At 49.9% G+C, this 13,759-nt stretch overlaps 1 long non-coding RNA gene across 1 annotated transcript; it reads right to left on the reverse strand.

Annotated features, from left to right (window-relative positions):
- Window positions 1-2,431: 2,431 nt before the first annotated feature.
- On the reverse strand, window positions 2,432-3,059 carry LOC114637580. Its single transcript, XR_003713767.1, has 2 exons — window positions 2,874-3,059; window positions 2,432-2,765 (listed from the first exon to the last, which is right to left on the reverse strand). It is a non-coding gene; the product is annotated as an uncharacterized LOC114637580 (long non-coding RNA).
- Window positions 3,060-13,759: the final 10,700 nt, after the last annotated feature.

The following is a 13,759-nucleotide window of genomic DNA, read 5'->3' on the forward strand; positions in this document are numbered from 1 at the left end:
ATTTTATAGCGATGGTGAGGAGTGAAACTGTCCAGAAGGTCCAGACTAACAGGAGGGGAGGGGGAGGTGGACGAGTACAGGAGATGTGCTCTCTCATACAGCAACCATGTTTGGGGCTGCTGGGACGGCACAGCAGGCGAAGGTGTCACTAAGCCTGATGACCTGTGTTCAAGACAGGTCCGTGTGGTGCAAGCAGCTAACTGACTTCCATGCGGACCATGGCAAGTGTTTGTGTTTGATAACTGAAAGCTGTATACATGTTTTGGGATTTTTTTCGGAAAGCACCAGACACATCTTGCCTGCAGTCACTTGCAGAGCCGTCTCCACATCTCAGTGGGTGGAGCTACAGCATCTGTACCTGGTGGCTTTTCCTCTCTTCAGGCTGTTTCCAGCCAGTGCTGCTGTGTTCCAGCTGCTGACTCCATCAGGCCCCCAGCTAAACTAATTCTTGTTGGTACCAGGAGAGCTCCCTGTCCAGGCTGTCCAGGGATGTGGATGCAGTAGCTCCACACAAAACTTTCAAGTCTCCCTGCTCCCTGCTGCCTCATGAGTGAGCGGCAGCTGCTGTCCGCACAAACGGCAGCAGCAGTCCCTGCAGGATGGTTTTGTGAAAGCCTGTAGCTTACTCTGTTCACAGGCAGTCATCGATGGGTCTCTGGTCTGCTTGGCTGGTGCTGCAGGAGCCCTGTGCACTGCATTGTTTTCTTACCATGTGTTCCTGCAGGACAATTGGCCAGATGACTTGCTGAGTGGGATTTGAGCTTGCATGTGCACATATGTGTGCCCACTTGTGCTGTGGGCTGCCCCTTCCTACTCTGCCTCAGCCACACTCCCACCAGTGGCTCCAGGAGCCTTGCTTCCCCGACAGTCCCTAGGTCCTCCAGACTGCAGCCTCATCTGCCACCCAGCTCCCTGTGTAGTGGCTTCTATATTGTTTTAGAAATGCTGTCACTGGTCCAGCTTCTGCACCAGACTCCACCCCACTATTTCTGCCCCCCCCCCCCCCCCCCGCCTGCTGTAGAGGTAGCCCTGTGGTAAGACACCTGGAACTTCTTCCGCTTCCTCCTGGACTTCAGTCTAGCCTTCTCCCAGGCCTTCCCACCCATGGCATCTTCTACCACTGTCCATCCCATCTTGGGTTTCTTACCTCGTTGCTGCCTTCTAGCACCACAGGACAGAGTCCCAGCCCACCCCATCCTGGCCTAGCGTTTGATGCCCATAATGAATGCCCCAGGCGTACCCCCATCCCACTGCCTCAGCTCCTTTGTCTACTTGGTTCTGCTCAGCCCTTGGTCCTGCTCAGCCCTTGGTCCTCTCCTGGCCTCCTCAGTTTGGGGCCTCAGGCATAAGATGAAGGTAGCTCAGGGGTTGGGCTAGCCCTCATTCCTTATCCCGTGCATAGATACCCTTCTCTGTTCCCCAGAAAGCTTCCTCTTCCTGGGTTCTAGCCTCAGGCTGCCACTTCACCTGTCCTTAGCTACTTTAATATTGTATGTGACTCTGCTGCCCATTGTAGCTCCTGAAATTCTAAAGGCTTCCTTCCTATCCTCAGGGAAATATTTTGACGTGAACAGGGGGGCATTCTTGGGCTTCTAGCTGTCCCCCACTGTCCTGGCTAGTTTTATGTCAACTTGATACGTAGCTAGAGTCATCTGATAGCAGAGAACCTCAATTGAGAAAATGCCAGCGGCATTTTATTTTTTGAGACAGGGTTTCTTTGTAGTCCTGGCTGTCCTGGAACTCATTCTGTAAACCAGGCTGGCCTCCAATTTAGAGATTCCCCTGCCTCTGCTTCCCAAGTGTGGGGATTAAAGGTGTGCATCACCACTGCCCAGCTGCATTTTCTTAGTTAATGATTGACGTGAGAGGGCCTAGCCTGTGGTTCAGTTTCTAGGCTGGTGGTCCTGGATTCTGTAGGACAGCAGGATCAGCAAGCCATGATGAGCACAGTAGTAAGCACCCTTCTGTGCCCTCTGCATCACTCCTGCCTCCAGGTTCCTGCCCTTTGTGAGTTTCTTCAGTGGTCGGCTACAAAGCTGAAGTATAAGCTGAGTAAACCCTCTCCTCCTCAACTTGCTTTTGGTCGTGGGGTGTCATCACGGTGATAGAAACCCTGACCGAAACACCCACCATGGCTTGTACCACCTTCCATTTTGGAGCATGTTTGCATAATCAGAGACCTGTTTTCTGTTCTATCCCCTGGTCCACCTGGGACCACTCCCTGGAATGTAGACACTCACCACTGAGTGACTCAGTGTGAATGAGACGCAGAGGTTTAAGGCCATAGAATCTGGCTGAAGCCAGGGGTGATGGCACAGACTTGTAATCCCAGTACTGGGAAGTGGAAGCAGGAGGATCAGGTTCAAGGTCAACCTGGGCAGCATGAGACCCCGTCTCAGACAAACACACACTTGCTGTGAACCTTACTGTGTTAGGTGTAAAAATGTTTATTTCTACAGAATTTTCCACAGCTCCCCTCACCCCAACTGTTCCTTATTGGGAATAGTTTGCAGTGCCTAATACAGTCGGGTTGCAGTTCCACAGTGTGCCAGCAGGTGGTGATAGAGTCCCATTAGCTCCTTTCCAAACACACACAGGTGGCTGATGCTGGCAGTGTTGGTCCTTCAGGCAGATGAGTCCTAAGAAACCTCTGTCTAGCAGCTGCTGGTCTTCAGTGTCTTGCAGATGTTGTACAGATGTTTTCATCTGGAAATCTGACATCAGCTGAGGTCTTGTATTGCTGATGCCTGGAGGAGGTGGAGCGCCTGATGGGGGACAGAGCAGCCTCATGAGCCTTCATCAACCTCACGAGAGCCTCAGAGCCCATTGCTGGCCAACCCAGGATTACATGTTGTGCCAGCTCTGCCACTTACCCACTGTGTCTGGAGGCAGCTCTCTTCCCTCTCTCCGAGTTGATCCTTTGCTTCCTGCTTATGGGCCTGATTCCTCCAGCCAGTGTCCAGGACAAACAGAAAAAAAAAGAGAGTGTCACAAAGCCCCAGACACACCTGACCCAGACTTAGTAGCCATGCTTCAGGAGATCAGCCTCCTGTCATGACTTTGTGGCTACTGGTGACCCACCTCCCTCCCAGGGCCTGAGGACCCCACAGCACCAGGGCAGGGGGCTGGGGAGAGCAGGAGAGGAGCCCACTTGGAGGTCCTTGCTGTTGAGAACTGGGGAAGAAGGAGGGGGAGGGAAGGAGGGTGCAGAAGAGAAAAGGAATAAAGAGGAAGTTGAGAAGAGGAAGGAGTGAGGTCAAAGGTCAGAGGACAGAAGAGAGACAGGAAGAGAGAAATAAATGAGAGACAAGTTTGTTGGCAAAGTGTTTGTTATGCAAGCAGGAAGATCCAAGTTTGAGTCCTAGTACCTACACTACAGCCTGCACAGTGGCAGGTGCCTGTAAGTATCTCCAGTGCTGGGGATTCCCAGGCTTCCTGGCTGGCCAGATTCACCAAATTAGCAGGTTGCAAGTTCAATGAGAGACCTTGTCTCAAAAATTAAGGTGGAAAACAACAGAGAGGACACCGGATGTTGATGCCTCAGCTCCACACATGGCCTCATAGGTGAGCATACCATATGCACATATCACAATACAAACTAAAGCTTTAAATGGGTAACACCTAAGGTTGACCTCTGTCCTACAGCACACACACACCAAGAAAGGATAGGGAGACAGTGCATGGAAGAGAGACAGGAAGACCAGAAGTACCACAGGAGTGTGAGGGACAGAGGAGAGCACAGTGAGGGACACCCAGAAAGTGAGTTAGCAGGAAGCGGGGTGTGTGTGTGTGTTTAGCACCACAGATCAGAATACATATGAGGGGAGGAGAGATTGAATAGCAGAGACAAGAAGGTTTGAATGGTCTAGGAAGATAAACAGCAGAGATGCTAAGGAAGACAGCTTTTGTGTTTCAGTGAGGATAGAAACATCAGGGGAAGGGGTGATGTTACAGTGCTGGTGGGAGAGCCTGGGCTGCAAAGAAAATGGTGGAAGAAAGGGAATAATGATGGGAAACAGGACAACATTGACAGAAAGATTCCAGAAAGAACAGTGAGCATGAGGGCAAGGACAGTAAAGAACAGGACAGAGAGCCTAGAAAGGGGGGATGGGCAACCTAGGGAGGAGAAGGAGGTAGGGATAAAGAAAAGAGCAAGGAAGACAGGGCAGGTAGAGGAGGCAAGGGGGAGCAAAGTGGATTGAGCACTCTTGATCATATTCCCTAGAGACAGACAAGTCTGGACTGTGGGGAGGGATCCAGGAGGACATCAAGCCCTGGGTATCCTGCCCTATATCCTCTGAGAGTAGGACTGGGCTAGCAGGTGAGAAGGAAGAGTCGGGGGAGGGATTAAAAGTGGGTGAGGAGGAAAGATATGGGGCAGGAAACAGGAGTATCAGTTATGATGGAGAATGAGCAGGGTACTTGGTATATGCCTTTAATCTTAGCACTCAGGAGGCAGAGACAGGAAGGACTCTGAGTTTCAGACCAGCGTTGTTTACAGAGTAAGTTCAAGGACAGCCAGGGCTACACAGAGAAACCCTCTCAAAGACTCAGAAGGAAGAGGAGGGGAAGGAGAGGAGAGATGGAGAAATAGAAATTAGAGTATGTGTAAAGTACATAGAAAAGGGAAAAGGGCAAAGGAAAGTGTGAAGGTGCCGTAGAAAATGGGGGGTGGTGGTGAGGAGGGACAGGAGGTGAAGGAAAAGATGGGCAGAGAGGGAAGCAGGGGACTGCGAGATGATGGTGGAAGAGAAGGTTGTAGTGTAGAATGAGTTGGGAGGAGAAAAGAGGACAAAGGTGGAAGAGGAGAAGATGATGGGAAGGAAGAAACATGAAGACGAGAGGCACAAGGAGAGGAACAGGACAGAAGAGTTGTAAACAGAAGCGAGGAGGAAAATGGAGAAAGGGGAGGTAGGAGGGGAGGCAAGAAGAGAAAGAAATAGAGACGATAAGGGGAAGGGAGAAGAGGTTGTAGGAGATGGAAGCAGAAGGAATGGGGGAGAAGGAAACAGGAAAAGGATAAAGGAGGGGAAGAGGGGCAGAGGAGATAGGAGGAAAAGGAGGAAGTGGGTATAGATGAGATTAAGGAGAGGAAGAAAGTAGATAGTAGGGTAGAGGAGGTTGAAGAGGGCAAATGAAAAGAAATGATAACGGAGAGGAAGGAACAGAAGAGGGAGACAGGAATGGAGAAATCAGGAGCTGGAGGAGAGGAAGCAGAGGAGAGATAAGAAAAATGAAGGAAGAGAAGAGGAGGGAAAGACGTTAGGAAGAGAGTCATTGGAGGGAAAGGGGGGAAAGTTGAGGTAAATGAGAGAAAGAAGTGAAAGGGACAGAAAAGATAAAGGAAGAGAAGCAGAAGAGGGAATAGAGGGACTAGAGGAGAAGAAGGGGTTATAAAGGTGATGGAGGTGAAAGGAAAGAGGAGGGGATAAAGGAGATAGAGTAGAAGGGATAGAGGGGAGGGGGAGGGGATAGAACAGTTAAAGGAGGGAAGGCAGAAGAGGAGAGGATAGAGGAGATGGAGTAGAAATAATTAGGAGAAACAAGCAGGAACAATAGGAGATGCCAGAGAGAAGGAAGAACAGCAGAAGATATTGGATGAGACACTGTAGAAGAAACCAAAGGATGAGGGAAGACAGAGGAGGAGGTAAAGGGGGGGAAGGGGAAAGAGAAAATAGAGGATGTGTAGAAGATCACAGAGATGCATGTGAAGGAATAGAAGGAAAAGATAGGGTAGAAGAGGGGGATGAAGAGAAAAAGGGATGAAGATGGGTAGTATTCAAAGAAAAGGAGAAGCAGGGAGGAGGATTGAGGAACAAAGGAAAGAAGAGTTGAATTAATGATGGAGAAGAGAAAAAGGAAGAATAAAGGATGGGCAGGAAGGCAGGAGAGGATTGATAGAAGAAGAAAAAGAGGGAAGAAAAAATACTAAAAGATACTGAGGGGTTATACAAGAGTAAAGATAAAGGGGAAACAAGAGAGAGAAGGTGAATGGGCAAGAAAAAGTGAGAGCACAGGAAAATACAAAGTGGGAGAGGGGAGGAGGAAGAGGGAGTAGAGGACAGGACTAAGGAAAAGGAGGAAGGAAATGAGAGAATCGGAAGGAAGAAGAAAATGAGAAGGAAGAGCAAGAGAAACAGGATGGGAGAACTGTAGCTGCAGAAAAAGATGAGGGTAAGAAGGAAGAGTGGAGAGGAGAGAGGATGGGGAAGTGGAGGAAGAGGGTACAGAGAAAGGAAGATGAATAGAGAAGGAGCTAGAAAGGATATGGGCTGAAGAGGAAATATTTGAAAGTGGAGAGGGCAAGTAGGATGAGGAAGGGAGACTGACAGGACAAGAAGTTGGAGAAAGATTAATGGAGATAAAGGAAGATGTGAGAAGAGTGCGAGAGAGGAGATGCAAGAAAGGGGTGAGATGAGAAGGCGGAGGGGTAAGACAGCAGAGAAGTAGGAGAAGGAAGGGTGAAAGATCACAGGAAGAAGACAAGAAGGAGGAAGAGTAAATAGCAAGGTGGTGAGGAATAAAAAGAGGAAACAAAAGGAAGAGGAAGGAAAGGAAGAATATCAAGAAGGGGGAATGAGAGGATGGGGAGGAGAAAGAAAAAAGAGAAAGAGGGCAACAAAGGAGAGAAGGAGCCATAGGAGGAGAATGAGGAAAAAGCTGGAGAAGGAGATGGCAAAGGAAAGACGAGGATGAAAAGAAGGAAGAGGAAGAATGTAAGGAGAAAAGAGGGATCAGTACATGAAGGAGGAACCGGGAGGACAGAGTGGAAGAGGTGGGCAGGGAGAAGATGGAGGAAAAGAAGGCTAGGAGGCAGAGGTGTACATGTGGAAGAATGGGAAGGAGAAAGAGGAGTCAAAAATAGAGGAGGAGATGGAAGAGAAAATGAGAGGAAAAGAAACAGGAAGTAGATAGAAGGATAAAGGAGGAGAATATGGAGGAGGAAATAGAGAATGGGGAAGATATGGAAGAGATGAACAAAGAGGAGATACAAGAGGAAGCTATGGAGGAATAGGATATAAAGGAGAGGAAACAGAGGAGGAAGAGATGGAAGAGGAAGAGTGGCAGGAAAAATAGAAGATGGAGAGAAAAGTAAGATAGTTGAGGGTGGAGAGAATGACAAGATAAAGGAGAAGATAGAGCAGCAGGAGGAGACAACAAGAGTAGGAAAAAGATGAGATAAAGGAGGAAGAAGGTAGAAGGAGAAGATAAAGAAGATGGAAGAGGAAGAGGTGAAGCAAGGGAAAGGTAGAAGAGATGAGTGAGGTGAAGATAAAGAAGGAAAGGGCAGGGGTTGAGGTAGAGAGGTAGGATATGAAAGAGAGGAGGCAGGAAAGGAAGGCAGAAGAGGAGGGGATGGAAGAGAAGCAGGATAGGGAAGATACAAAGGAGTAAGAATAGAGAGCTGGCATGAGTAAATGGGAGGTAAGACAGAGTAGAAGGAGATGAATAAACAGATGAGGCAGAGGTGTAGATGAAGAAAGTGATGTAGGAAAAGGAGGTGTGTTGGAGGAGCAGGGCAATGAGATGAAAGAGGAAAAGATGGAGGAGACTGGAGAGGAGATGATGGGAAGAAAGACATACAGGAGGATACTGAAAAGATGGAGGTGAAAACATAAAGGGAGATGGAGATGGACAGGAGTGAGAAGATTGTGGAGTTAGAGAAGAGGGAGGAGAAGGAGACGGATGAAGAAGAGTTAGAGGAGAAAGGGGTGAATGAGGAAAAGGAGATGGAAGGGAGGAAGGAGACATAGAAGATGGAGGTGAAGGAGCAGTAGGAGATGAAGGTAAAAGAGGATATGGAAAAGGAGGTACAGAAAAGATAGAGGAAACCGTAGGAAGAGATGGTGAGAATGGGGTGGAGGAGGTCGGGATGGAGATAGGGGAAGAACAAGAGATATGAGGAGGAGAAGGAAACAGGAGAGAAGGAGAAGATGGAAGAGGAAGAGGAGCTGGAGAAAGAAAAGATAGAACAGGAAGTGAGAGGAGGAGGCAATGGAGGAGTTGGAGGAAGAAATAGGAAGAGATCTAGGACAAAATTGAGAAAGATGGCAGAGGGAATGATGGAGAAGTAAAAGAGGTAAAGGAGGAAAGATATGGATGGAAAGAAAGGAAGAGATGGAGGAGGAAAAGGTCGATGGAGAAGTAAAGGGATGTAGAAGAGTAAGAAGAGAGAAAGGAGATGAAGTATAGGTAGGAGGTTGAGGAGGAGGAAGTAGATAGGAAGAGGAAATGTAGGAGAAAGAAGAACAAGATAGAGGAGGAAGGTACAAAGAATGAGGAAGAGATAAAATAGGACAATGATGAGGATAAAATAGAGAAGAGGAGGAGAAGAAGGAAGATAGAGGAAGAAAAGATGAAAGATGAAGGAAGACAATGGAAGGAGGAGAGGATAAAGGTAGAAGAGAAAATGGAGGAAGAGATGAAGGAGGGAGTAGATAGAGGTAGAAGCGAGGAAGACAAGATGGAGAAAGATGAGGTGAAAAGGAAGAAGAAGAGATGAAGAAGAGGGAAGAGGTGGAGTGGAAGATGGAAATGGAAAAGAATGGAAGAACGAGGGAGCAAGGACGATGAGATGAGGGAATACAAGAGGAGCACGAGAGACAGTGAAAGAGGAGGAAGAGGAGAATGAGAGCAGGAGGAAAAGGAGAGAGGGAGATGAAGAGGAGGAAGTAGAACAGGAAACGAGATGGAGCAGGAGGAGAAGGGGAGGAGAAAGAGGAAGAGGAATATATAAGAGAGAGGAGGAAGAGGAGATGGAAGAGAAAAGAGGAAGGAGATGAAGGCTGAAGAGGAAGAGAACAAGACAGTGACAAAGGAAGAAAGGAGAAAGAAGAGATGAGAGGAAAACAAAGAGAATGAGGAAATAAGGAAAAGGGAGAGAACATGAGTAGGGGAAGGAAGAAGAGAAAGGCGGAAGAGAAGGAAGAAGATGAAAGAATGTGAGAAAGGAGGAGGTAAAAGGAGAGAAAGATGGACAGGACAAAGAGAGAAAGGAGGAGACAGGAGGAAAAGAAATGACATAGAGGAAATGACAAAGAAGAAAGGGAGAGGTGGAAGAGGAAGAGATAGAGGAGGAGAAGGAAGTAGAGGAGTAAGAACAGAAGGAAGAATAGAAGATGCAAGAGAAGTAAGCAGCTAGAAGGAAGGGAAGATGGGAAAAGAGAAAGTATGAATCAGGAGGAGATATGGAGAAAGGAAGAAATGAGGATTAGAAGAAAGAAGGGAAAGGGGCCGATGGAGGAGGAAAGGAGAACGAAGAAAATAAAGATGGAGGAATAAGAAGAGGAAGTGGAGAAAGGAGATAGAAAAGATGGAGAAAGAAATATGGAGGAGGAAAAGGTGATGAAAAGGAAGTTGGGAGAAGAGGAGAGACGGGATGTATAGGGGGATGCGGTGAGGAGGAGGAAGAAAGGAAGATGCATGGGACATGAGGAAGATGTGTTACAGGGAGAGGAGAAGGAAGAGAGGGAAGAAATGGAGGAAGAAACAAGAAACGAGGAAGGAAGAGAAGGAGAATATGAAAGAGAGGGTAAGGAAAGAAGAGGTGGGAGAGGAGGAAGCAGAGGACTAAGAGATATAATAGGAGCATAGAGAGACAGAGGATGAGGAGAAAGCAAGGGGCAGATGAGGAGGTGGTGACAGAGGAGATGGTTAAAAAACAGTGGAAGAGAGAGAAGAAAAAAGGAGTTGTAGGAAGAGGAGGAGAAAGTGAAGGAACAGAAAGAAGATGGGGATGAGAGAATGAAGAAATGAAGGTGGAGGAAGAAGAGAAGGAGGGGCAGAAAAACATGGAGAAAGAGGAGTCAGGGGAAGAGGAGGAGGACAAGGGAAAGGAGGAAGAGAATGAAGGGAGAAGGAGGAAATGAAAGAGGAGAAAGGGAGGCAGACAAGATGGAGGAGGAGAAAGGAAGGAGATGAAAGCAGAGGAGGAGGAAATGGAGAGGAAGAAGAGAAAGATGGAGAAGAAGAGAGGAAGAAGTTGGAGGAAGAAAAGGAGGAGAAAGGGAGAGGAGGAAGAAGTGGAGGATGAGGAGAGAAAGTGAAGGAGAAGGGGAGGAGGAACATGGCAGGCCTGCGGGGGGGCTGCAGTGTCTGAGTCTGTGATGGCAGGAGTACTCATCAGGTGCTGAATTCGAGGAGCTTCGTGTAGCCATAGTGTGTGGGCAGAGACGGGAAGAGATCAAAGGAGGATGGCGTGTAACGGAGAGTGAGGAGAGTGACAGAGGCACAGAGTAAGAATCATGGGAGGGGTGCAGGGAGGGACAAAGAGGATAATAGGTAACCCAGGCTGGCTGTGTGTGGTGGGGGTGGGGGGGGACTCCTTTCCATCAGCCTGTTTCTGCATCAGTTCCTGGAGGTGAGTGCTGGTCCCTGCTTAGCCCTGGAGGGTATTGGCCCATCCTTACCCTAGCTGTGCTCCCAAAGGGCACCTCACCCCTCTGCCTGAAATAGTTGCTGCTTCCTCTGCAGAGGAGGGGCTAGAGAGCCAAGAGTGGCATAGGTGTGGATTGCTTGGCACACAGACAGTGCTCAATCAGTGCCCCTTCCCTTTCCTGGGGGGAGAGCCAGTAGGAAGCAAAGGACAGAAGGGGAAGAGAAGGAAGTGTTTATAAAAAGCTTAGCACACAGCTGGTGCCCAATGTATGCCCATATTCCCCAGGCAGAGAGAAGCAGGAAGCAGAGGCTGGCACAGAGGCTGGCACAGACCATTGTCAGTGAAGAATGGAGGGCAAGAGAGAGAATGCATACCAGAATTGTGTTCAATAAATTGTGTTCTTTGTCTTGGAAGAGAGTGGAGAAACAGTGAGAGGGGGAGGGGAGGGTGTGATGAGGTAAAGAAGTGAGTGGAGTGCCTGGTATACAGTAGAGGCTTAAGGTGTGTTCATTCCTTCTCCCAGGAGGGAAGAAAAGGGAGAGGCTGATGGGACAGGTGGGAGCAGGTGCAAAAGGGAAAGGAGTCAAGGACCTGTGCACAGCAGGTGCTCACAAGATTTCTAGTGGGAGGGGCCAAGCAAACCAGAAGGGGAGAAAGGACATAGTGGAGGGACAGCAGAGCTAGGACAGAAAGTGCAGAGGCAGCTCACAGAAAGGGTGGCCAAACGCTAGGGTGACCAGAATAATGACAAGATCCTGGAGCTCAGGCAGGGACAGGAGACTGGAGGTAGTAGATTCCCTAGGCCTGGTCCCTAGGGTCACTCCCCTGCCTAGGGCAGAGCCACTGGTCCCTCTGAAGGAGGCGGAGGCAGGAGCCCTCAGCTGTCAGGACAGGAGACAAGGGTGCATTGTCCTGGCGCTGGCACAGCCTGCCCCAAGGGGGAGGGGAGCCTGGCCTGCCGGGTGACGGGTGCTGCCTGGCCTCTACATCCCATGGCCTGTTATCCCTTATTTGGGCTGACTTTCCTCCCCGCCTCTCTGGTCTTGAGTCCCCAGTTTCCACCCCTCTGTCCTGTTGAGTGGGGCAGGAGGGGATGCCCCTGCTGCCAGGACTGTGCCCCTCAACCAGGATTGGGGCTGGGTGTGGGTGGGAGCAGAAGGGGGAAGGAAAGACGGAGGCAGAGAAGGGGGAGCCAGGACAGAACCAGCTTTATTCAGGAGAGAACATAGGACTCAGGCCCCAGCAGAGAGGGAGTCAGAGAGGGAGGAAGAGACCCAAAAATGGGAGATGGGGAGGAAGGGGTAGGGAACAAGCAGGCAGAGATAAAGAGGGAGAATCAAAGAGAGTCACAGAAAGGCAGAGACAAGAGACAGATACAGAAAGAGAAATGAAGAGAGAAGGAGCATCAGGTCAAGAGACAGACACATGGAAGGAACATCAGAGACAGGAAGAATTAGGTTGAGAGAGACAGAGATGGAGAAAGGCAGAGAGATGAAGGAAAATAGAAAATCTGTGAGAAAGATGGAGAGACACAGAGGCAGAGAGAGAGAGAGAAACAGATGGAAAGAGGCAGAGAGAGAGAAAGAGAGACAGGGGAAACCAGATAGATAGATAGATAGATAGACAGACAGACAGACAGACAGACAGACAGACAGACAGACATAAAGACAAAGACACAGAGACACACACAGAAGAGAGACAGAGAGACACATATATATAGTGAGAAACAGACAGGCAGACAGAGAGAGGCACAGAAGGTGAGGATGGAGGGTGTGGAAGGCAGGAGCCCTGTCAGGAGAGGCAAGCAGACAGGTGGAGAGACACTGGGCACCTTGTGGGCCCCAGCACAGCAGGACCCTCTCACCTGGCCTTGGTGTCTGCGCCCCCAACCCTAGCCAAAGCCCTGCAATTTAAGGGGCTCTGTAGGGGCGGGCCTTGTCTCTATCCACACCTTATCTGGCCAGACCCTGGCCTTGCTGCTAAATCGAGCCTCAGCTGTCAGCACCCGCAACAACAGCTGCAACGGCAGCCGTGCCACACCCTCCCCTCTCATGGCCTGTGCCCCAGGCCCCTGGGGGTCAGCATGGAGGCCCATACCCACAGCAGGGACGCCTCATGAGCCCCTAGCTTCAGGACAGGCCTTGTCAGGCATGTTAGGGCCAAGGGTGCTCTCAGAAGTTGGGTATCAGTGAGGGCAGGAAGTCTGCACTAAGGGCGAACAGGAGGCATTGAATCAGTGTGAAGGCCGCACCCGTCCCTCACAGGCCTCTAATGTAGGACCTTATTTGGTCACAGTGGAGGGTGCACCTGGGCTGTCACAGGCTGCACCACTCAGGCCAATAATAGAAACACTCAGGGAGTCCTGCCAGCTGTCCTCTACCCGGGACTAGACAGGCGACAGGTGGGGCAGGGGTGAGGGGTGGACAGGGAGGAAGGCGATAGAGGCATAGAGAAGGTAAGAGGCCTACCCAGAGACCCAGCTATGGAACAAGATGGGGAAGTTGGGTGTGGTGGAATACACCTATAATCCCAGCGCGTGGGTGGCTGAGGCCGGAGGATCATGGTAAATTTGAGATCAGCCTGAGCTATACAGAGAGATTGTGTCTTAAAAGGGGGTGGAGGGTACACACACACAGGGGAGTGGTGGAAATGAAAGGGTTAACTCTGACACATGTGGAGACAGAAAGACGGGAGACCCTGGGAGGAACTAGGAGTCTGTAGCAGGCTGAGGCTAGGAGGGGAGCAAGGGCCCTGGATGTTCTGAGCCCTGTATGTGTCCTTCACATGATGGCAACACCTTGAGTCCCTCCTTTCACTAGAGTGGTGTCAGGGTGTGGCCCGCGTCCCCAGATGAATTCATTACTGGGATAGATCCAGGCCAAGGTGGGGTGCCATGCCCCAAGCTGGGCCTCTCCTCTCCTATAATCCCTGAATGGGTGTCCTGGGTCCCTGTTGCCCAAGTCTATCCCATCAGCTGAGGACAATCTTTCCCAGTGTTTCCTACAGGCCCTGTGGCTCAGGGTCAGATCCTGACCATCTCCTTGTCTCTGTGACTCTGGAGTGTTACCTCCAGGGTGCTCTTATCTGGGGCCTCCTCCTGGCTCCAGTACTTTTCCACTCTGCCCCATATAGACCTGTCTGTCAACACATCCCCAAATAACTGGTGATGACAGAAGGGCCACAGTACTCTGGGCACATCAGTGACTTCTGAGTTTGGGGCCCCCAAGTTTAGCAGCCACTTTAGCAGGTTTGGCTTGGGTGACTGACAGAGGTACCCCTCCTTGCTCCAGCTGTAGGTTTGGTGCCTTAGAATATCTCTCCAAACACCCCACAGTCTGTCCCTCACCTGCTTCTAGGCTAAGCCCAACTGGCTCTCCTCAG

The sequence above is a fragment of the Grammomys surdaster genome, unplaced genomic scaffold (genome assembly GCF_004785775.1).
Source record: "Grammomys surdaster isolate TR1022 unplaced genomic scaffold, NIH_TR_1.0 125349, whole genome shotgun sequence".
In the NCBI taxonomy this organism is placed as follows: Eukaryota; Metazoa; Chordata; class Mammalia; order Rodentia; family Muridae; genus Grammomys; species Grammomys surdaster.